At 37.4% G+C, this 24,926-nt stretch overlaps 1 protein-coding gene and 1 long non-coding RNA gene across 2 annotated transcripts in view; one reads left to right on the top strand and one right to left on the bottom strand.

Moving 5' to 3' along the window:
* Nucleotides 1–24,926, top strand: part of shroom4 (shroom family member 4) — a 142,653-nt gene that overhangs the window by 63,285 nt on the left and 54,442 nt on the right. The window lies entirely within an intron of this gene.
* On the bottom strand, nt 857–16,683 carry LOC115438563 (uncharacterized). Its single transcript, XR_003938105.1, has 3 exons — nt 16,673–16,683; nt 14,129–14,135; nt 857–993 (listed from the first exon to the last, which is right to left on the bottom strand). It is a non-coding gene; the product is annotated as an uncharacterized LOC115438563 (long non-coding RNA).

Here is a 24,926-nt window from a genome sequence, read left to right as displayed (position 1 = left end):
GACTCATGACTAGTGATGTGACATTCACGAACGAATCAAATCTTTTGAATGGCTTTTTGAAACGAACGATGGGAACCGAGTCTTTGTAAAGAGCTGTTCATTTTTTTTTTTTTTTCTTTTTTTAAGGAGGGAGTGTCCGATTCCCTGTCAATTTAGCATCACTGGGGAGGCATTGGCTTTATATACAGAGTAGTGTATGTAGTGTGTGTAGTAGTAAGTGAGAGAACTCCTGATGTGGTATCATTTTGATATTTACATTAGAGATATCAGGTATTTTGCAATGTTACTTGAAGTACTTTATTTGCACTACAGTTTTTTAGGTATTTAAGTACTGTAATTGCAGTGATTAATCACTGTTGTGTTTTGTGCAGTTTTTTCCGTATGTTTACACACATTTATTGTTCTTGTTTTGAGGAGAATAAAAGGTTATTTCATAAGAAAACGTTTTATTTTCTTCTTCATTTTTAGGCCACAGACTAGTCCACATAATGTACCGTGATGTTTTTTGTCAAATTCCAGCATTTGCCTAATGTCACCTCTCATGTCATGTATTTACCCACACATTTGAACTAACTATTCTTTTTACGGTAAGATAATATTTACTGCCGCGCCAATTAAACACCTTTAAAATGCAAATATCAATCATCACATGTAGCCTATTTAGTCATTAAAACATTGGTGTTTCAAAATGATGCAAAAAACATAAAAGAGCCAGTCTTTTGAACGGCTCTTTTCAGTGAACGGCTCCTGATTGAACGGCTCCCTTCAAAGAGCCAAAAGTCCCATCACTACTCATGACAACGTTAGAAACAGATGAACCTATTTATGTACGTAAAGGAACATAAATGAACCTTGAGGCTCTCCATCAGCTCCCAGTTACGTTTCGGCGTACAGCCTGGCTCCAGCTGGCCTCTGCATCCGAACCGTACCGTGAACCGTGACTCAAGAACCAAAATACATACCGAACCGTGGATAACCTTTACCGTTGCATCCCTGGGATCTTGTTGCCACTTTAATTCCATCTTGATATTCAGACGTCTTCATAATAAAACTGTTCAATGCTGTTGCCACTCAGTGGATGTGGGAGGAGATGCACCAAATTAATAATTAACAAGTCATTCAGAGAAACACAAGTTAAAGAGAAAACACACTTTTTTCTGTTTCCTTTGTTTTGAATATTTTCCATACTAGTCAACAGAACTAAACCTAAAACCAGCATCGAACATTTTACTGGTGTTCCAACTGTTACTTTGTCTTCTCTGAGTCCTTCAGACAGCTGTTTGGCAGATCCACATCTTGTTCTGGCTTTGAAACCAGATCAGCCGTCCAGCAGTCACTGGGGTTCTGCTCCTGTTTGTGTGGCAGGCAGAACCCTGTCTAATGCTGTTATACACACACACACACACCCAAACCACCGTTTACTGTACACTCACATACACACATGTAAATGCACAGACGGACAGACAAATGGACATGGCATACATGCCTTTAGGAATGCCACTGGTTCTGAGCATCCCACCCAGTTTAATCTGCTATGTGTGTGTGTCAGCGTCTGGTATGCGCTGCATGTCTGACTCCAACGGGGCTTTCCCAGTGTGTGTGTTTGTGTGTTTCTGTGAGTGTTTGTGAGTGCAAAGGTACGCTTGTGTACACATGCTGTACACAAGTAATAGAGAGGTTAATTTATATGTTTTAGAAAAAGACTGCACCAAGTAATTCAACACTTTGTCAAGTCAAGCATCAGTTTATCCATAGTAAACACTTCCTAAGTACTTGTGTAACATGGGTATCAAACATATGGCCCTACTTCAGCCTGTAGGATGAATTCATCAAATGCAAAAATACACAGGGTTCCCACGCATCCTGGAAAACCTGGAAAATGATTGACCAATTTTCCAGTCATGGAAAACGTATGGAAAATGGGGGAAAAAAAAGGTCAAATGTCCTGGAAACAGTAAAGTTATCCTGGAAAATGGTTTATCCTCACTCTGCTGTGTGACCTTGTGTGCCTAAACTGAGATGAAACATAGGAAAATTGTTTTTCAATGATTTATTGAAAATATACAAATATTTTTAGAGGAAGTGCAGGAGAGTAAGTAAAAGAAGAGAAAGTTGAGTTGGGAATTGTCCAGTTGAACATTGTAACTCCAGTTTGTCAGGCTAATGAAGTGCTACGCTGTAATCTGTGGGTGTGTTTGCATTATTCTGACACATTAGTCATAAATATTTTTCATAGATAAATTATAGCCATAGACTGCACATCAAATGTCTGAGTAATAAACATAGAAACAATCTGGGTAAATGCAAGTTACAACTGTAGAAAAGAACACATCCAAAGAATGAGGGGAAATCTATTAGAGTATGACGGGATAACTTGTCTCTGTAGTGGCTGAAAATATTCTGGAAGATAATTTCAGGGAAAGAGTGGGAACCCTGATAAAATCTTTGCAGTTCAGGGTCCACATTCAGCCCAATTTGATCTCAAGTGGGCTGGATCAGTAAAATACTAAAAATTTCTTTTGACAAGGGTTGCATTTCTAAACTATTCTTTCACACAATAGTGAATGACCTGAACAAATATGAACAACCTGCAATGTCTTAAGAGAAATAAATACAATTTTAACAATATCCTGCTTGTTACTAAATGTTTGGTGTATTTGTAGATCCACTGTGATCTGTACGTTGTCATATGTGAAAATGATAAACTGAGGCATAATATTGTTAAAATTGTACTAATTTTTCTTAATAAATTTCAGTTTTGTCATGGTTGTTCATGTAATTCACTTTTTTTTAAAGGATAGTTTGTAGATGTAATGTAATTTAACTTTTTTCCCTAAAACAGGGGTGTCAAACTCATTTTCTTTCAGGGGCCACATTCAGCCCACTTTAATCTCAAGAGGGCCAAACCATTAAAATAATAGCATAATAACCTATAAATAATGACAGCTCCAAGTTATTCTCTTTGTTTTAGTGCAAACCCCCCCCATTAAATTAAGAAAATGTTTACATTTACAAACTATCCAAACAATAACGATGTGAATAACCAGCAAAAAAAAATTACTTGAAATTTCTTAAGAAAAATAAGTTCAATTTTTTTTATGTATCACTTGTACATGTGCATTATACACAATGTTACACAAACATTTGGTAACTGTTATATTATTGTTGAAATTTGGAAGTTTGAAATTCATATTTGTTCAGGATATTTACATTTTTTTGTGAAATGATAGTTTGTTTTCGTGTAAATACATGAAAATGACATAAAAATGTTTACATTCACAAAGAGAAGTTGTAAGTATTTGTAGGTTATTGTGATACATTTGACTGATTTGTATTTGGAATCTGAACGAAAATGTTTGTGAATATCTTATGCGTGATTTTTGCATTTCATAAATTCATCCTACGGGCTGGATTAGACCCTTTGGCGGGCTGAATTTGGCCCCCGGGCCACATGTTTGACACCCCTGCTCTAAAGCATAGTGAAAAGTTTAAGTTGACATTATTTATATATTATTATGTTATTATTTTATTGGTCCAGCCCACTTCAGATCAAGGTAGGAGGATGTGGCCCCTGAATTAAAATGAGATTGACACCCCTGTTCTAAAATATTTATGTACTTTTGGCAATGAAAATAACATTTTAGTACTAATAAAACAACTGCTGTTGTTTTGTGTTGATGTGTGAGGGGACCACAATCTCAAGCGGAACTTGAACTTGAGTTATACATGAACATATTTCTGTATTTATTTGATATTCACTAGATTTAAGATCACACTGATAGTCATAATTCACACATGACAATGACAAGAGGAAGGACAAGTAGTTCATTATTTAGACTAGATCCTGAATGTGTAGTTATTTTATACTTTTATACTGTATTGATGATAAAACACACTAACCACAAATTATTTCAAATTAGATATATATCTTCTAATGTGAGAAATACAACATTTGGGGATCAGAAGTTTCAGTCTGCACACCACTGCTACAACTACAGCAATATCAGTTTTTCCATAATAATTGTTTGACTCACATGTAGATTTTTTTCCCCCTTTTTGTGATATTCATGCGTTTTCTTTCGCCTGTAGCCAAAACATGTAGAATGCTTGCAGATCAGCACGTTTTTCCATCAAACTAAACTCAAAATTAATCATTTTAACTTGATATATTTTGACATTTCCTCTCTTAAAAGATGATGAGATCAAGAGGAATATTATAAAAGAAGGAATATCGGAGGAAATGACATGACCCTATAGTTTAAGTGCAAGAATGAGGCCTTGTGAAAATAACATTTAACATTATGACTCCCTTTATGTGTGCGGTGTTGTGTCTATGGATGTGTGTGTGTGCTTTCATACAAACCGTGCTTTGGCAGGAAGTCTCTATCCTTAGTCACTCACTTCTGAATTAAACCCACTTTGACTGACAAGTTACTGACACTAATGGCCAATCTTAGCTCCGGTCCTGGGCGGGACTCCGTCGAACTTTGACCCTGACTCTCTGCCAATCGCGTCACAGCCCTCGCCAGAGCGGTTTTAGCCATTACAGGAGGAACAGGGAACCCTCGCTGCCAGACAAAACACACACAAACACACACTGAGACACACATATTACCCACTGAGGGATGATGAAATCCTCCCATTTGCCCACTTGGCTCTACTTGTATAGTTTTAACAGTGGAACAGGGCCCTCAGCCGACAGCCAAAACTCGTTACCACCTCTTTTAATAACACATAGGGACTGTTGTGCTATGGATGGCATGTCAATGGATGTTTTTTTTCTCTTTTTCTGATATAGTAGGTTATTATCAAGAATGTAAAAACAGCGTAAACGTGTGTAATGAATGTTAAATAGTGCAAACATTACTAACTTAATGGTGTCTGTGAAAGGGATTTAAATACGAGGAGGACGTTTAGTGGAAATCCACACATAAACACAAATTGCCTCATGTTTTCTATTAATAACAACTGGCTCCGCTGTCGAAAATCAGCTGTCAGGTTTTACTGGGGAGTGGAAATTCACTGAAACGCTGTTAGACAAAGACAATGCTTTCTTTTGCTTTAAGGACACCTCGACCCCTTAGTTCCTGAACCACACAAATGGCCTTGGTCATAAAGATAGTGAAGAGAGAGGCACCGTGTTTTAGTCCCAATACATGACCTGAAGAGTCCTCCTCTGGAGAAACTGGTTCCAACTGGATAGTAATGTCAGGGAAACATTGCATTCCAATGACTTTCAGTTCTTTTGTAATGTAGTGTGTGACCTCTGTTTAATTGTTAAGCACAAGGTAGCATCTCCTGTCATGTGCAAGAGAATGGAAACAAACCAATCATTGTGCAATAAGTCAAAAAAAAAAAAAAAGAAAATGTATTTGCAGTTGCTTTTTTTATGACAATATGGTTGTTTTTAGCCATAAAATACACATTTCATTGGTTGTAGTTTCTCACATGGTAGAACTCCATCCTTTTCTTATTGGCAGTGGAATGTAATTAAGTATTTTTCCTCTGTTACTGTAGTTAAGTACAAATGTGAGGTATTTAATTTTATCCAAATTTATACTTACAGCAACACCACAAACATAATGATCTTAAAGACTACGATGCATTTCTGTAGATCAACTATGTCAACGAAGTTCAACGTTAAACAGATGAAACTGTAAAGTACAACTTACACATTAAAGGTAGGGTAGGAGATGTTTTCCTGGAGCATTTTTTACTATATTGCTTAAAATCCCCTTCACATCCCAATTGCAACCAATTAACTAAATTCTCTAACACAAAAATAAAACATTTTAGTCACCTGTGGAACGTACAGGACTGAAAAGACACCATCCAATCATTTTAACCGGCCCATCGAAATGATTGAATGGTGATATGTCTGTCAAACTCAACTGCCATTTGTCCCTCCCCCCTCTGCCCATACCCCTCTTCATGCACGAATTGCGCGTTCCCAGAGGCTTGGAGTACTTGTACAGGAAACGAAGCCAGAGCTTGGCTAGCTATATCAGCTATATTAAGATGTAAAGTTTGCCGGCAAGCATAAATCACTAGGGAATGTAACATTAGCCAGCTAGGTATGAACTGAGGCTGTTTTGCCGACAAACATAAAAGTGAAAGGCACATTACATGTTCTTACTAGCCCGAGATTACTTAGAACTTGTATCAAAATAACAAGTGAAAAGTCCAACTTCTAATCTAATATACTGATGAACAGGCCTGAATTCAGAGGTACGCATGGATCCACGGAGAAGGGGGGTGAATCGTAAGAGTGCATGGATCCGGGGGCGGGGGTTTGGACTTTTGAATTTTGTATATTCAAAATGTAGCTTGCTCAAACCTTTTTTCCAGGATCTCCTACCCTACCTTTAATGCAGCAGTAAAACTAATCAAAAACATTGTATAGGTCTTTCCATGAAACTGGGTTTATTTTAGTATCTGTCACATTGCCAGCTTTTTAGACTCAATAATAAAAGTGAAATTTAAACATATATCCCCCCACAATGTACCTATAATGACCTCAGATAAATGCAAAAAAATTATAGTCTTGCTCTGAGCCATCTGAAAATTAATGAATTTTTAATAAAATATTGGGGCCAAAATTGGGACAGGAAAAACTACCTAGGTGTCAGTGCATTTGATCTTGAAAACATCGCCTGAAATAGTCTTATATACCGTTATAAATAAAGACACTGTGCTAAATTAAAACGATCCTAGTCATTTTTCTAATCCAGGTGTAGGTTTTTCATGACTCTGTCTAATTCGAGGTTTCACGCAAAACCCACTGTGTCCACTCACGTTACACGCATTTAAACACTTACAAATTGTGAGTGATTTTGCAACAGGGGTCATTTTTGTGAAACACTGCCTTGTATATTTACTTAAATTCCCAAAAAGTACCTGTGAGAGAATAAAAAAAAAAAAAAAAAAAAAAATATATATATATATATATATATATATATATATATATATATATATATATAAAATTGAAGCACGTAATTTTTGTGTCCTTTTTACTGTGTTACATGCAGATTTTTGTGCGAGAGCATCAAATAAAAATATTATATCTGAAAAATGTTTCTCTTTTATCTCAGTAAATATTTATTTTAAGATGGACCCAAATTGCTTCCAAACTTGCATCATAACATTAGTCTACATCTTGTTTGAATTTTTAGCCCCTCTGTCCTGCTTTAAGGACCAGTTTCATAGAAGCCCCCATATATAATCATAAAACAGGGAACAGAGACTCACTCTTCAGTAAGTAAATGAAAAGAACATAACCCTAACCCTTTGGAAAAGCAAAAATTTGACAAGCTGTAGCCTCTGAAATGTAAGAATTCTATGCTTTTCTTTGTTTTATCTGATAAACTACAATGTTGATCAAATTAAAATAATTTTATTCCTCTTTAAATAGGGTGTGGAAAATTTTAGTAGTTGTTTTTAGTGGAAAACTAATCATCATTTACAGCCCTGGTACATTTAAACCTCACTTTCGTGGACTGTCTGAAGCAAAGTGTGGATTTTCCTGTTATATTTTAATTATTAATGTTTGTATAACTGAAACTCCAGCTTGGAAACACCAGGAAATTACTCAGTGGGGTTCCCTCGGTACCATATTATATATACTGTTGTACCGTTTTGGAATAAATGGGCTTTTTGACTAAGGGAGCAGGCAAGGAAAAATGTCCATGGTGGATTTAATTATATGATGTAAATGCAGAGGAAGGAAACGTGCTGTTGGTGAGGTGAGCAGATGATTTGTTCGACTTTAGCAAAGGCTTGGAAAATACCTCTTTTGTGCAACTTTTCTACCCTGTTTTGGCTGCGAGGTTTCGACGCTTGTATAGGACTTGTAAAAGGTGTGTTGTACAGCATCTGACAGGTTCCATTACAGTGAAGTACGGAAATGAAAAAACGGTCGATTACCATGGCTTCTGATTCCGGCAAAGATGTTAGAAGTCTTGCATGTAATCCTCAAAATCTCGAGTATCGGTTAAATGTTTGCTTTTAAATACTCTGCTTGATTGATTGTGTATTTTATTCTCACATTCTTTCTTTTTAACCTTCTTTTGCACTCATTGCTCAGGCACAATTTGTGAGTTTTTTAACGCGTCTTTGGTTTATTTCAGTAACTAAACATGTGATCCATCTCTCAAATCAGTGCAGTATAATATAGTCAGTCCAAACTCACTGCATTGTCCTGAACTGTTTTAAGAAGTGCAGTCCACAGAAAGGCCTGGAGGCTAAATTTGGCAAACCACAGGAATTTACTGGCCTTCCCAGCAGTTCAGTGGAGGGATAAGGCTGCAGTGTGTTTGGGCCTGTTTTTGTTTTATTTCAGGAGTGATACTTTATGAGCATTTTAACAATGCCAGCTGATGGGAAGAACGAAACCCATACGGCTGTTACCTACTGCTGCATTTTCCTCTTAATTAAGACAACAACAGGAATACTAGTGATGCTAGTATGGGTTACATTTTTATAGAAATGCACTGATTGCAGCTAGTTCAGATTTTTTACAGCCTGTCCTTCCTCTTTTTGCCCTTTGCGATTTCCTTTCTTACTAATGTACTGTAATTGGCCACATACTCAAACAACTTTGCTTGAATTCCATTTCAGCTGTGGGTTCATAATAAAACACTAATTACTAATAGCACTTATATGTTCACCAAGACTGTACAGGGATACAGGAACTAATCTCATTCTCACTCAAACAAACGCCACCTAAAAATGAAATGCTGCATATTTCACAGCTTTCATTTAATGTATTTCACTTAAACAAACCAAAAAGACTAGAGGTCTAGGCCTATGTAACACCGTAAGTAATGTCACATCAATTGCGCCATAAGTGTCCTCAAATTGGCTTCGATCTTATTATTGTTGACAGGATGCCGCTACCAATTATGGGCCCCATGAAAGCATAATCATTGTGGACCCTACAGAAATTGACTGTCCTCTCAGTCTGTTGAACCGGGGGGGGTAATGTACATGGAGGTGCGATCCATAAACAACGTCACTTATGATACTGTGAAAACGAAAACGAAACTTAACATGCTTTCAACGTTTGCCTCCTGAATTCTACACCTCTCCTATACAGTGGATCTTACATGAAATTTTCACAACTTCTAACCTATATCCACCGGGCCCCCCCCCCTAAATACTGGGCCCCATGAATTTGTCATGTTTATACCCCCCCCTCGACCCAGGCCACTTTCATAGGTGGTCCTAAATCCAATACGTATCTGGTATTTTGTAATGTGACTTCAGTCTGGACAGCCAGGTCTCATTTATCTGACCTTTACGACCATATTAGCCCTGTGCTCAGATCTGTGCACTGGCTTCCTGTTGTTCAGAGAACAGACTTTAAAACAGCTCTGCTGGTCTATAATGCTGCGTTTCCACGACGTGGCATCGGCTTGGCTCGACTTGACTCGGCCTTTTTGGGTTTCCATTACGAAAAAAGGACCTGGAATCTGGTACCCGGTACTACTTTTTTGGTATCACCTCCGCCGAGGTTCCAGGACTGGGGACCAGATACTAAAACATGACATGTAAACACTGCAGACCACTGATTGGTCAGAGAGTCATCTCTGTGACCCGCCGTTTTACAAAAACAGATGCGGAAGTTTGCAGTAAATATAGCGGTAGGTTAACACACGATAACAGCCCGCAAAACTACACCATGTTTTGTCGAGGAGGTTCAGACGTAAAAATTGCACATGAGCTTGACGAGACAACACGAAATGAGCGAGTTTATCAGCAACTCTCTGAGCAGACGACATGGAAGTAACGTGCCGGATCGCTATGACATCCATGTACTGTAAAGTCGTTAGTAGCCTGTAATGGAAACGGTCACCAGGAATAGGACCTGGTACCTGAGTCGAGTCAAGCCAAGCCAAGTCAAGCTGGTACCATGCAGTGGAAACGCGGCATAAGTCTGTCCATGGTCTAGTACCAAAGTACATCTCTGACATGTTGGTCCCATATGAACCATGAGAACCTCAGGGACTGGTCTTTTGCTGGTGCCCAGAGTCAGGACTAAACACACTGAAGCTGCGTTTCAGTTCCATGCAGCTAAACTCTGGAACAGTCTTCCAGATGATGTGAGACAGGCCTCTACTGTGACAAGGTTTATGTCCAGGCTGAAAACGGCTCTGTTCAACTGTGCACAGAACAACTGAAAGGATTCTAGCTGCACTCTTCTAGTTTACTTTATTTTAATTAATTTTTTATGTTTTATTGATTATGTTTTGATTGTAATTGTGGGTTTTTAACTTCTCTCTTTTCCATTTTTTGTAAAGCACTGTGAATTGTTCATACTGTAGAGAAATGTCTATTTTAAAATTTTTGACACATTTTTTAAATATAAAAAATTGGCCTTTTCTTACAATGGTCCATATTTTGATGGCTTATAACACAGGTGTCAAACATGTGGCCCGGGGGCCAAATCTGGCCCGCCAAAGGGTCCAGTCGGGCCCTTGGGATGAATTTGTGAAATGCAAAAATTACACTAAGATATTAACAATCATTCAAGTGCCTCATTCAGACCAATTCAATTTCAAGTGGGTGAGATTCAGTAAAATGCTATCATAATAACATATAAATAATGACAAGTCCAAATTTTTCATCTTTGTAAATGTAAATATTTTCATGTATTTACACTAAAATAAAGTATAATTTTGCAAAAAATTTGAAGAACCTGAAATGTCTTCAGAGAAGTCAGTACAAATTTAAAGAACATTCTGCCTGTTACTGATTGTTTTGTGTATTTATAGATCCACTGTGATCTGTAAGTTATAATGTACATGTGTAAATGATGAACTGAGGTGTTACACTTATTTTTTCAGTTTGTTCATGTTATTCACATCTTTTGAAAAGACAGTTTGTAGATGTAAACCTTTTCATAACGTAAATTAACTTTTTTCTCTCTAAAACATAAAGAAAAGTTTGGAGTTGACATTCTTCATATATTATTATGTTATTATTTTACTGGTTCAGCCCACTGCAGATCAAATTTAGCTGAATGTGGCCCCTGAACTAAAATAAGTTTGACACCCCTGGCTTATAACACGAAAATGGTTAGAGATCAATATAGTTACTATTGCGCACTGATTGGATGACTTCATATGCATTTCCTGCATCATGACCACAGGACTCTAACATAGCGGCAGAACCTGACAACCTCGCAAATTCAACTTGTTATTGGTCATTAGTCCTATGTTTGTTTTTACCTAAAAGCATACCATTACCCAGAATCCCACAATGGTATAAAACACAAACACTCACATTATAAAACATAATGTTAGTAACATGCATAGTTCATACTATATTTGTATTTTACTGAATACAATATTACAGCCATTTAGCATCAGTCAGTTGGGCACATTTTGGGTTAAACTGAACTTTTTTCCCACAATCCCAAACGTCCAACACCATTTTTCCTTTCTTTAAGTGCTTGTGTGACCTTTCAGCCCTCTGCCTTCTCTGTGAAATGTTCTGTCATTGCTACACAGCGGGGGTATTTATGTCTCTTTAAATCTTTTTTGGGTGCTTTTTTTTTTTTTTTTTTTTTTTTAGGTGAGTGATGATTTTTCCAATATATTTCTGGAAAGGAAAGAATGTTGGATGTTTGGTTGGCCCGACCTGGAAATGTTTCTTCTATAGTACTTCCTGTTTTTGCAGACCTTTTGTTAGATGCCACTCTAATGGTTGTGTGTGTGGGTATGTGTGTGTCAGTCCTCTCTGTGGGCAGCCGTGAAAGAGGTAGGAGGACATTCTTTAGCTTTTGCATCATTTCCTGTTCTTTCCCACCCTACTTCCTGTCCAGCTTGGACCTAATGTGTTGGTGAAATGCGCTTGTGTGTGTTTTTGAACAGAGGCGAATAAAGACAAAACAGTTTGTTTACAGCAGCAGACAGAACCGGACATGGCCTCTTAGATGCAGCAGTGCATGTGTACAGTTGTGTCTGTGCGTATGTTTAGGCTGAATGTAGACTAGAATCGACATCAACTATGTATGTCTGGAAATTGAAGCTGGTGTGTAATACCACAGTTGACCGCCAGATGCTGAATCCAGATGAATTACTCCCATTTCATGTTTTGGAGGAGTCATTCTGAGATCCGCTAATAATCATACATTTCATCCTTTTACAAATGATTAATTACTATGTTCTGACAATTTTCAAAATTCATAAAAAATTCAAAACGACTCTGATTAGCCTCCAATTTGATCCACCCGTAGCTTATAACAATATCTTGTATTTGGCACAAAATTGTCCACATCCACTGTGGAATGTGGACTCTGTGGACATTTCAGTTTAACATTGACAATCCCATTTACTACACATTTTTCATTATAACTCAACAAATATTGATTGGAATTTAATATAATTTGACATACACATGACTGGTACCAGGCTTCAACTTTTTCTGCTGTATGGAACAACCTTGAAACTGTTCAGTTTAAAAAGAAACAGTCGATCCACACATGCACACCATTCGGGGTGCTTGGCGGAGGTTTGCGTTCTCTGAACACTTGTTATCCTTGAAGTTTGTCCTTTTTTGATCTTTGGTTCAGACAGTTCTGACCTTGTTTGGACGATTTCAGACTGATCTTTAGTGCAGCCATTGATGACACAAACATACAAGCAACAAAAAGAAAAAAATGCAATAAAATTGTGTTTGCTTTTACTCTGAAGATGAATGGGGTAAAAGTTTGGGTCTCTTTCAGACACATCAGTATAGATTTGTTTTGTTTTTATTTATGTCTTTATTTTAAAAAAACAAACAAACTCTTCCCCTGTCATGAGAAAAATGTGTGGTTTTGCAATGTTAATCTAATCACATCACTTTCTCAAAACAATGCAAACTTTGCATTTGAAGGAAGGAAATCTCTCTCAAATTCAGTAGCAAATCAAAACAAATGTGGGGAAAGAGAGATCTTCATTACAGGGGAGCCGAACAGAGTCAGCCCGGAGTGACGTGGCAGCACAGTGCCTTTACAATGACATGACGAATGAACACGAGGAAATTAAACTGATAATTACAAGAGGCAGATAGCGCGACATTTGGACAGGGTAAACAGGTTTAAATGACAAAGCGCTTTCATCTCACTTTGCTCTTTCATCTCTCCTACACGTTAACTAGACATTTCTTTTTGCCGAAGGCTCGACAGGGAGGAGGAAGAAAGAATCTAAAATAAAAAAAAACAACAGGGAAAGTGGGTGAGAAAGAGTTTATAGGTGGGGCTATTTTTGGGGAGTGAAAGCTAAAATAACAATTGGAAATGTTTAAGTCATTCCTTCAAATTGTATATTGATATAAACATGAGGCTGATTATTTAAGCAACCCATTTACTGGTCTGTTACTATTTCAAGTCACATTTTTGAAAAGTGAAAAGAGCTGAATAAATGCCGTACATTTGCATTTACTCATGCCAGGATCAGGCTGATTATTATGGCTGATGTGGCTGATGTCTGGTCAGTTTTTTACAGTGTGTGTCAGGTGTTAAATGAATTACTTTACTTGTGTTTCTGTCGTCGCTTTTCCATTGGACATCTGCGTAAAACTTTACCAGTATTTACTAAATGTTTTAAAAACGGAAGTACGTAATGTCGGTTTTTCCATTAAATCACAAACGCTATGATTTGTTTATTTAGTATCGCGAGATGACACGAGAAGTCATTCCATAAACATGGTGACAAAAATAAATATTGTGTTGATTTACAGATATATTCATTATTGTTATATATTACCCCTCTATCTCATACTAAATCAGTGGTTCCCAACCTTTTTTGTCTCGTGACCCCATTTTAACATCACAAATTTTTGGCAACCCTAGACATTCAAAACGTAGACTTTTTTTTTTTTTGCTAAAATTCTAAACATTGGTTTTAGATGACATTTAGTCTATATAATGCATATTATTATGGACGGAGGCAGAAAATCCAGGTGTAGATTACTGCACAAAGTGAGGATTTGATTTTCCTTAGTCAGGATATGTACAGCCAATCCATCTTGGATTTACAAGGCTGACAATTAATACTGAACAAACAAGAACTCAAACTACGAATTATGAAAGAGCTGCAGCATCTGAAACCGACACAATGAACATTAGAAAGATAAACAGAACCACAGTGCTTCAGTTTCAGCTTCACAGTTTGTCATGTCTTTTATGGATTGGGATTGTCTCTCCCAACTCACCATACATTTTTTTGTAAGTACGTTTTTAATCAATTGCTAGAAATTTCAGGGGACCCCATTTGAATTCCAGACAACCCCACGTGGGGTCTCGACCCCAAGGTTGAAAAACACTCTATTAAATTTAAAAATTATTGGGTTTCCTGGTGTGTCCACACATACTGCACCATGTTTCTTTTAAAATTCTTCTTCTTCGCTTGTTGTAACGTCCATCAACATCCATTTTGTTTTTTTATTCACGTGACTCTAGTTAACAGGTGTCAAACATATGGCCCGGGGGCCAAAACTGTCCCACCAAAGGGTCCAGTCCAGCCCGTAGGATGAATTAGTGAAATACAAAAATTACACTCAAGATATTAACAGTCAATCGTTTTACTTAAGGGGCCATAAAAAGCCCTACTTTAATCTCAAGTGAGTCAGATCAGTAAAATACTACCATAAAAACCTACAGATATTCACAATTCCAAATTTTTCCTCTGTTTTAGTGTGAAAAAGTGAAATTACATGAAAAAGTGTAAATATACAAACTAGCCTTTCACAAAAAATATGAAAAACTAGTAATGTGTTAAGAGAAGTAAGTGCAGTTTTACTAATTTTCTGCCAGTTACTCAAATATTTTGTGTATTTGCAGATCCATCATGATCTGTAAGTTGTAATGCACATTTACAAATGATAAGCAGAGGCAAAACAGAGTTAAAATTGCACTTATTTTTCCTAATAAATTTCAGTTTTTTCATGGTTGTTCATGTTATTCACATTTTTAAAAGGACAGTTTATAGATGTAAACGTTTCCATGATGTAATTTTACTTTTTTCACTATAAAACACATTGAAATGTTTGGAGTTGGCATTATTTATATATTATTATGTTATTAATTCACTGGTCCGGCCCCCTTCAGATCATACTGGGAGGATGTGGCCCCTGAACTAAAATGAGTTTGACAACCCTGCTCTAGTTGCAGAAAAAGGTCTTTCCATTGCAGTTTTGTGTGATATACCAATTGCACTATGCCCGAAAAACCACCTCTTGCCAGCGGAAAAACTTTTAATCGAAAGATGAGAGTTTGGGCGATATTGTCAGTTTTTCCATTAGGTACATTTTTATGCACAAGTTATATTCGTGCAATTTGAGCGTCAATGGAAAAGCGACTTGTGATGGCAAATGACAACCAATGCTGTATCTGGGACGCTTCCTGACGTTTCCACAGAATGGATAAGATTTGTTCTGTGGTCTTTTATGCTGTGTTCTGCTCATACTGTGTTCTCTATGTGAGATATAAAAGTAACTACATTTAGTTTTCATTCTTTACTGTAGCATACACACCGCTTTGGATGCCGTTGTTTGTTTACATTCTTCCTCTCAGTGATTGGTTACTAGCGTGTCCTTCCTTATGACTTCACTCAAGACCTGAGCAGTGAGTGGTGTGAAGTCTGAACCCAGGATTAGACCAATACGGCGACATGTGAGCCATCTTCCTTGCAACTGACTTACTGCTAATAAGCACTACGAGACGCATTTAAAACAGTGGTCCCCAACCTTTTTTGTACTACGGACCGGTTTCATGCATGAAAATTTTCCATGGACTGGTAAGAGGTGCGGGGGTTCCAATAACAAAAACCTTTGTCATTTCAGAGCATGTGATCTGAGACACTTACACTGTATATCAGGCAATTCCAATGATTCTACAGTAGAGTATCAACTCACCCTAATGCAGAATCAGTGGAACCCTGGATTTGTTTCCCTGCAACTAGACAGTCCCATCTGGGGGTGATGGGAGACACACACTCCAGGTGTGTTCTGTAGATCCAGTCTGCTACTTGGTAATTCATCATCGCACAAAACCCAGATGTGAGGTTAGAAACAGAAGAAGGACTTTCAGGGCTTTTGTGGCAATATCCGTATATTCTGCTTTGACTTTAATCCAGAATGTACAAAGATTTGAAGTTGTCTCAAACATGGATTGATGTGTTTGAAGGTGCTTGTGTGTCACCTGTTGCGATGAACCTGTAACTGAGGCAGGAATCATCATATTTCTTTCTAGATGCAGCTTTCTGTTTGCAGGCAGTCTGTGACCCTTCTGCAGCACCATCGTTTCCTCGTTTCTTCCCGAAAAATTTCTCCAGTGAATTTTGTTTTTGGCTAATTTCTTTAGCTTGTGTTACTACTGATTCATGAAACGGTGCACCAGAGTCTTGCAGTTGTGAGGTGAGGGCGGAAACAGTTGCTTTTCAAAATAAAATCTACGCAAGACTAATGGAAAAAATCGCTTTAATATTAACCACAGTTTTTTTTTTCTTTGTGGCCCGGTACCAAATGATCCACGGACCAGGGGTTGGGGACCACCACTGCCGTAGCATACACACCACTTCTTGCTCTCAGTGATTGGTTACTAGCATGTCCTCCCTCATGATTTTACCCAAGACCTGAGCAGTGATTGGTGTGAAGTCTGAACCCAGGATTAGACTAATATGGCAACATGTCAGCCATCTTCCTTGCAACTGACTTACTGCTAATAAGCACTACGAGATGCATTTAAAAGACTGGCATAGGAATTCTTTGTCAAATTTCAAATATCAGGGGTAAACTTCCACGCTTCACCTAAATAATCCCACCCACTGTTTTTGGTCCGGGCCAGAGTGTTGACCTGGTGATCGTCGGCTGCTTCTGCTGTGCTACTCAATTTCACAGTTTGTTTGTTCTTGTTCATCTGAAACATTTGTTTTCATCTTTTCCTGGAAGAGTTCAGCTCTTCTGTCCACATGCTGACTGGCTTTTTTTTTTCATTTTAGTAGTAGATGCCCATTTCAGACTGTCAGAGAGAGGTCTGTGGGTGCACACACACACACAGACACACACACACACACACACACACACACACACACACACTGACATTCATCCCGTTGTTTGGATAAAACCGCAGACAGATGGATGGACAAAACATACACATGCTCATGCACACTTACACACATGCACGCACAGACACATCCCGTTGTTTAGAGTTTTGTACCACAGGGTCCCAGAAGACTGGGGCAAGACTGAGGTCTGCGGTGCCAAGAACCATGAAACACAATAGTCTGCCCCCCATCACTCCTTCCCAAACTGAACAATAGACATTCCTGACATTCCTCAAGACCTCTTCCTCACACACATAAACACGCACACACACACATACTCTGTTCTGGGTCTGATTAGAAACACGACTGTAAACCATTTGGTTGTGACGATCTTTAGGATGAAATATGGACATTGTGGGTAGAGAAGAAGGAAGTTTGCATGTTTTTGTGTATCAGTTAGTGGGTTAACAGGATGCACAGAAAGAGGACAGAGGTAGCCTGAGGGAGAGGAAGTTTATTTACTTTATTAAGGGCTTGTCCACACGGCAACAAAATTATGTAAATCCATAAAAATTTAATATCTTTTAATCGATTAATTCATTAATCATTAGTTGGTTGACCTTATCGATCGCTTAACGATTAATTGATAAGCGGCGATTTTCCTGAGAACTTGAATTTCTCTTTCGATAGGGTCTATAAGAATAAAAGCTAAATATTGTTTATATACTTCATGAAAAAAGCATGTCATATTCCTTAACCCTTTCATTCATACTGGTCACTACAGTGGACAGTTGTTCAAAGGTGTTCTCTTGTATATTCATGGATTTTGTTGTTTTAGATCAATATCAGCCAACACAGTGGACACTTATCCATCATCCCATCATCCAATTCTAGATAGACCTAATCTGCAGTAACATGTTTGAGTGTAAAAAAAAAAAACAACAACTACTAATTATTATTAGACTGTAATTAACGGGGGGGGGGGGGGGGGGTTTGGTTGCTTTTTTAAACAAAAATTTTTTTTTTTTTGCATATTATCTCCATGAAGTGAGTAATAACTAGTATTAGAGTGTGTTAAAATGTGAGAAAACATCAGATCAGCAGCATTAAACATGTTTTTTTTCATAGATTTCACACAGTATATCAGTAAATACATGTTTTTTTTGTTTCTAATATTAAACACATGGTGTCCAGGTGAGTGGACATTTTTGTAACTCCATGAAAAATAGGTTCATAAAAAAAATTCAATCGCATTATTTTTTTTTTTTGGAGGGGGGGGTTCTGTCTGTTTGTGTACAGCGCCACATATAGATGTGGCATATATATTACACCGGTTTAACCCAGTTTTCCTGTTTCCATCTGGACGCTGATATTTCTTGAAACAATACATGTATGGACGCAAAACTTTTAGAATCCGCAAAAGAAAGACACTGCAAGCGTCTTCTTCTGGACATAGCCTAAGGATGAGAGGATGCAACCCTGAGAGGGACAAAAATGATATTAGTCAAACAAATTCAAACAACTTCCTCCTCAACAAATGTGTTCATAGTCATTTATAAAGAATAAAACAACTCACAAAATATTGACCTAAACTTCAGTAGTTGGTAATGGTCATTTCAGCTGTTTTCTAGGTATCATAGACTAACAGATTAAACAGTAATAGTGTCAGCCGTTACCTTTTTAGCAGACTGACTGACGATGCACATAAACTGTTAGATGCAGTGTGTGTGTGTGTGTGTGTGTGTGTGTGTGTGTGCTGTATGCGTGTGGTCTGTTATAGTTTATCTGTCTCCTCTGGCCTGGTTTTTATTAACTGGCCCATTAAACTGTGACTCCGTGATACATGACACTTGTCTGACTACTCTCACACACACACACACACACACACACACACACACACACACACACACATACTCAGCGGACGTCTCAGATGCACTAAATTCCTTGAGGCCTACTTGTACACACACATGTTGAAAAGATGTTTCTGTGTTTTGGAACAGAAGATGAACCAAGACATATAGTGTCATTGTACTAAATCAGGAGCTTCACTTTTACCTTCTGTGTGTTTTATCTTTTGTGCAGAAATTCCCAGAACCTGTGTCTTAATACTGCCAGCAAGGATTCACTTAATAACTATAGAATACTTTGCAAAAGTCTTAGACCACCTGTAGCTTTTTTGTTTGGTTTTGGTTGAAATGAACATACATATTACATGTACTGTATGTCACTGTATCTTTTCTTCAGATACAAGAAAACACAAGAAATATGTGCACATTATTTAAAAAAAAACACCAAAAATCAGAACAAAATAGCTCCAACAGGCCACACTCAGTATTTTATGTCGTGTTTGTTCACATAAAATTTGGTTCAAACTGTATGAAGCATTTAATATGTGTTGAATGACTCCTTGTGTACAACACCAGAATATTAATACATTTGATCTCGTATTGTCAGAACAAAACATTTAAAGACATATTTAATGCAAAATGAGGTTCTTTTTTCTTTTTTTTCTTCATGTGATTAATTTGCGGGTCAGTATTTTTTCAAACAGCTGTTCATGTCATGAGCACATGCACAGATATCTTGCATCAAAACTGCAGCGTTTTATTTATTTGCAACATTTTTTGTTCATTGTTGGTTTTGCCAGTGTAAATAAAGGCATCAATTATTGTATGAACCAGACGTATGGAAGTAAATATGTCTCATCAGATTTTGAATAATAAAAGCCATTGAATTTCTAGCACTGAATTTTTTTTTGCACTTAAATTAAGTATCAGAATTTTTTTTCTCTGAATTCAACTATGTTCATAAATTTAGAAGCAAAAAAATTCAGAGGCAAAAAATTCAGATCACACATCCGCGCTGAACATCTTCCTGCATCACATGACCAGCCTAACATAACTGGATTGGCTGGCTGTCGGTTTGACTTGAAATAGAATCGATTACCTATCCTTGGTGTACCAGATGTGTGATCTGAATTTTTTGCATCTGAATTTTTTTTTATTCTAAATTTATGAACATAGTTAAATTGAGAGACAAAAAATTTAGATACTTAATTTCAGTGCAAAAAATTTCAGTGCTAGAAATTTAATGGCTTTTTTAATTCAAAATTTGATGAGACAGATTTACTTCCATACAGACGTATCAAACCAGATCCAAACTGGCTGATTTTAGCGCCACACTTAGTTTTAGTTTAAAAATGATAAAGATAATGAAGGGAACAGTGTGTGGAGCAACATCGACAAACCGCAATCAAGATGGTGAGGAGTTTGTGTGGTGTGGGTGTCTCATATTCACCACCATTATGCATAGTTTTACTGCAGATATTCACCCATGAATATTTCACTCTGTCATGTTGTTTTTTTCTTCATAATCCTGTTGTTTAACCCTTAGGGGTCCATGGTCACCACCCCGTGACTGAATCACAACATTTTCAACACGTCGTAGTGTCAGAAGTCGGTCAACCACTGGGGAGAATTGCATTCAAAAGTGCAGAATTGAAACACTCCCATTTTTATTTGATGTTGACAGAGCAAATACAACCGGAGATATGACGGTTTGAATCCGGAGCAAACAAGCGATGTAGCATTATTATAGCGATATAAAGCAAGTGTTACATTTCTGACCATATCTTCGTCATTTTTCGTCTTTTTTCAAAACGGAAAAAAATGGCCGAATCTGCGGATGCTAATCCACAGACCGCATTAGCATTACAGGTGAGGGTGAAGACGACCCCCACCTGTACCGGATGTGGGGGTGTGTGAGATAATCGGAGAAAACGCCTATGTAAAGATATGGTTTTATGTCAAATATTTCAATATAATTTTCATTTATTTCAATTTTATATACCTAATATTTGGAACCAATATTCACTTTTAAAGCCTTTGAAAAGGTTTGTTAAGCATCTTTGTGTTATTTATGCAATAAATTATATACACTTTTTAAATTGGATTTTATGTTTTGTGTGTTTTTTGGCCGTTTATTTTGATATAGTAGGTTAAAGTGAAAAACTAATAGGCAGATGAGATAGATGAAGTTGTGCTGAAAAAAAAGATACCAAACATAGGTATAGGAAACTTTTCTTCATATAGTATATAAAAGCAAAATCAAAAGTACTCAAAACAGCCAAAATAGGCTCAGACCCTGAAGGGTTGAAGGCCTTTAGTCTTTTGCTCAGTGCATTATTACTATTTATAGTGGCAAATAATATGGAAAAAATACTGCAATTTTCATCAGATTACTTGAATAGGTCTTTAGAAAGAATGTCTTTCTAGTAACTGAGGTAAATTTCTTTTGGGGAACCTGAAAATTATTTTTCACCCTAAAGACTTTTGAGTCTATAAATAATTGTATAATATATTCATAGTTTGAGTTATTGTTTTTTTCAGAATTAATTGTCAGCTTTGTAAATCCAAGCTGGACTGACTGTACATATCCTGACCAAGGAAAATCAAATTCTCACTTTGTGCAGTAATCTACACCTGACTTGTCTGCCTCCGTCCATGATAATATACCGTACTTTCCGGGCTATAAGGCACACCTGAATATAAGCCACACCTGGCTATAAGCCGCAGGTGTCCACAATGTAATATGAGATATTTACACAGAAAGATGGTAAACAGAAAGATTATTTAAATATTTATTTCCATACCTTAACTGCTTTTTTCCAAACAGCGCCTGTAACTCGGCAGTAAAACAGCAGGAACACGGCTGGTTAAAAAACCCAGAAAAGTCATTGATCTGTATCTTCATCTTCCTTCTGCGCACTGAAACCACTGCAGTCGTCTTCTTCAGTGTCAGAGTTGAACAGCATCAGAAAGGCTCTCAGTCTCTCTTTCGTTGTCGCTCTCAATGGCACTTCCGTGCAGCAGCTCTATTTCCTTCTTGGATAGACACATCGATTGCTTTTAACTTAAAAGCTGCATCATATGCATTTCTTCGTGTGTTTTCCATGATGAGGGTTTGTGCAGGACACGCAAAATGATTGTTAAAAGTTAAGATTAAAACTTCTCCTCTTCCCATCACCTCTTCCACCTGTCTGTCTCACTTTTGCGCTTCCTGCTAGAGCGCCCCCTGGTGGCCGTTTGCCCGTATAAATCTGTACTCGAGCTGCATCGCTGTATAAGCCGCAGGGTTCAAAACGTGAAAAAAGTAGCGGCTTATAGTCTGGAAAGTACGGTACGTTATATAGACTAAATGTCGTCTAAAATTAGCGTTTATTTGTAACATTGTATATCAAACTATTACATGGTCAAAAACAAATTAATTTTAGCTAAAAAACAAAAGTCTCTGTTTTGAATGTCTGGGGTTGCCAGAAATTTGTGACATTAAAACTGGGTCACGAGGCAAAAAAGGTTGGGAACCACTGCTGTAGGAGTTTTTATTTTATATAAAGCAGAAAAGAATTGTAACATAACCCGTTTGAGTCATTGGTGACTATTGTGTTTGACTATTACAATGCTGAATCAATTCATTGTGGAGCTCTAATTTAAAGGGGTATTTTTTTTTTTTTTGCCTGATCTATCAATCATTTACCTCATTATTGACTAAAAGTAATGACAAACACCTGTCCCGGGCTATCTAATCTGCACTAAGTAGCTCTAGAAGGCTGATTACACACACACAAGCACACATCCAATCTACAGGGTTCAGCACTAACAAACAGCGCATTGTAGTACAGAGGCTAAAGTGGACTTCACCCTTCCTGCCATCGACTTCTGGTATGAGCCTAGTCTCACTGTACTGATTACCTGGTATGCAGAAAGTGTGTGTGCGCATGTGCACTTAACCCTATACATTAGCCTACATGTATGTACATACGTGTGCGTCTAAGCAGCGAATGGATGTGCTTAAGTGCATCAGGCAGAAATCCATAATCAAGGGTGATGAGAGCCCACAAGGCAAACAAACAGGAGTCTGATTGCGCACACACACACACACACACACACACACACACACACACACACACACACACACACACACACACACACAGAGTTCAGGAGACCCATAAAGCAAACAAATAGGTCCTGATTGCAGGCGAAGACAAAAGGACAGAGGGGAGGAGGTGAGGTTGTTTAGCCTTAACCCTTCACCCTTTTGAAGGAACACGGAATGTAAGGAATCTGCTCACTCACATGGATGTTACACTCAAATCCACACAAACACACACACACACATACTCTGAAACATACACACACACACACACACACACATCTTGTTATAAGAGTCTGCAGGAGATACGAGTCTCCAGGAAACCCTTTGATGCCCGTCGAGGGGCTCATGTTATTAAGTGTCTCATGTTGTGTGGTTGGTTAAACTTAAACACTCACAACTTTGATTGTTTTCTTAAAATCCGGCAGAAAAAAGTGACCACCGATGCTCATACGGACTTCTTGTTTTCAGCCAGGAAAATATCCCGTGCAGATTTGATCAGTTTTCTCGGCCATACAGCAGTTAAGTTAAGCACTGAGCCGTTCAATGTGTTAAAATCTTTTATTTTCAGCCACAGATGCGTTATTCAATTCTTGTGATATTCGTGAAGACAATAGAGCAGGGGTGTCAAACTCCTTTTAGTTCAGGGGCCACATACAGCCTAATATGACATAAAGTGGGCCAGACCAGTCAAATAATATAAATAATAGGGTAAGAACTTTGAGGGAAAAAAGTAAATTCTGTAATGAAAATATTTACATCTATGAATTGTACTTGAACATAACATGCTAAAAACCTAAAAATTCATTAGTAAAATAAGTGCAATGTTAACAATATCACACCTTAGTTTATCATTTATACATGTCAATCACAACTTAGAGATCACAGTGGATCTATAAATACACGAAACGTTAAATAACTGGGAGAATATTATTAAAATTCCACATACTTCTCTGAAGACATTTCAGATATTCACATTTTTTGTCAAAGGCTAGTCTGTAAATGTAAACGTTTTTGGTTCATTTTACTTTTTTTACACTAAAAAAAAGAGACAAATTTACAGTTTCATTATTTATAGGTTATTATGATAGTATTTTACTGCTCTGATGCACTTTAGACTGAAATGACCTAAAATGATTTTAACATCCTTGATTGTTAATATTGTCAGTATAATTTTTGCATTTCACAAATTCATCCCAGGGCCTGGACTGAACCTTTTGGCGGGCTGGATTTGGCCCCCGGGCCGCATGTTTGACACCTGTGCAAAGTTAATATAGCAGATCTGTTTGATGAGTATTATTTTTTGTTAATAAAATTCCAAATTTTAAGTTGTCCAGTATTGTCCCACCTCAAAATGTATTGTCTCTGTTTGGTCTTAATGTAGGAGCTGCTTGTTCCAACCTGACAGGAACACAATTATTTGTTTAATATGTATCATTAAACGTATGCAGCAGGGATTGGATGCAGTTTTCATTTTCTTTATGTATTTGTTTATCTGAGATCGTGTCCAAAAATCATTCATCTTAACTCATTAGAAGAGATGTATTGCAAGCCGTTGTACATCTGCTTAAGACATTCAACTCATGTATATATATATTTATAATAACCGGGTGGCTCTAGGCTCTACATGGAAAAAGGCACATGCAGTTAACAACAACAGGTAATTAATCTCCATGAAAATGCAAGTTTTAGACATGTTTGTTTTGCTCTAGCCTTTCCAAGCTTTTGTGCAAAGGTGTAGTTAGAATTAGGGTTGTGCAATATATCAAACTGATTTGGTTGTGCAAATGCAAAATGACTCCTCTGGAGAATTTTACTCAAAAAAAACCAAAAGCTGAATTTTTGCTTCCTGCAATATGGTAGTTGTTACTGTAATATAGTAATTTGAATAGTGAATCATCTGTAATGTTGAGAAAAATACAGATTTTTTCTTGCCTCACCTACTGTATGCGTGCATGAGTTCCA

This window comes from Sphaeramia orbicularis, chromosome 18, assembly GCF_902148855.1.
Source record: "Sphaeramia orbicularis chromosome 18, fSphaOr1.1, whole genome shotgun sequence".
In the NCBI taxonomy this organism is placed as follows: Eukaryota; Metazoa; Chordata; class Actinopteri; order Kurtiformes; family Apogonidae; genus Sphaeramia; species Sphaeramia orbicularis.
The sequence above is the reverse complement of the archived record's forward strand: the minus strand, read 5'-3'. Positions and strand labels throughout refer to the sequence as shown.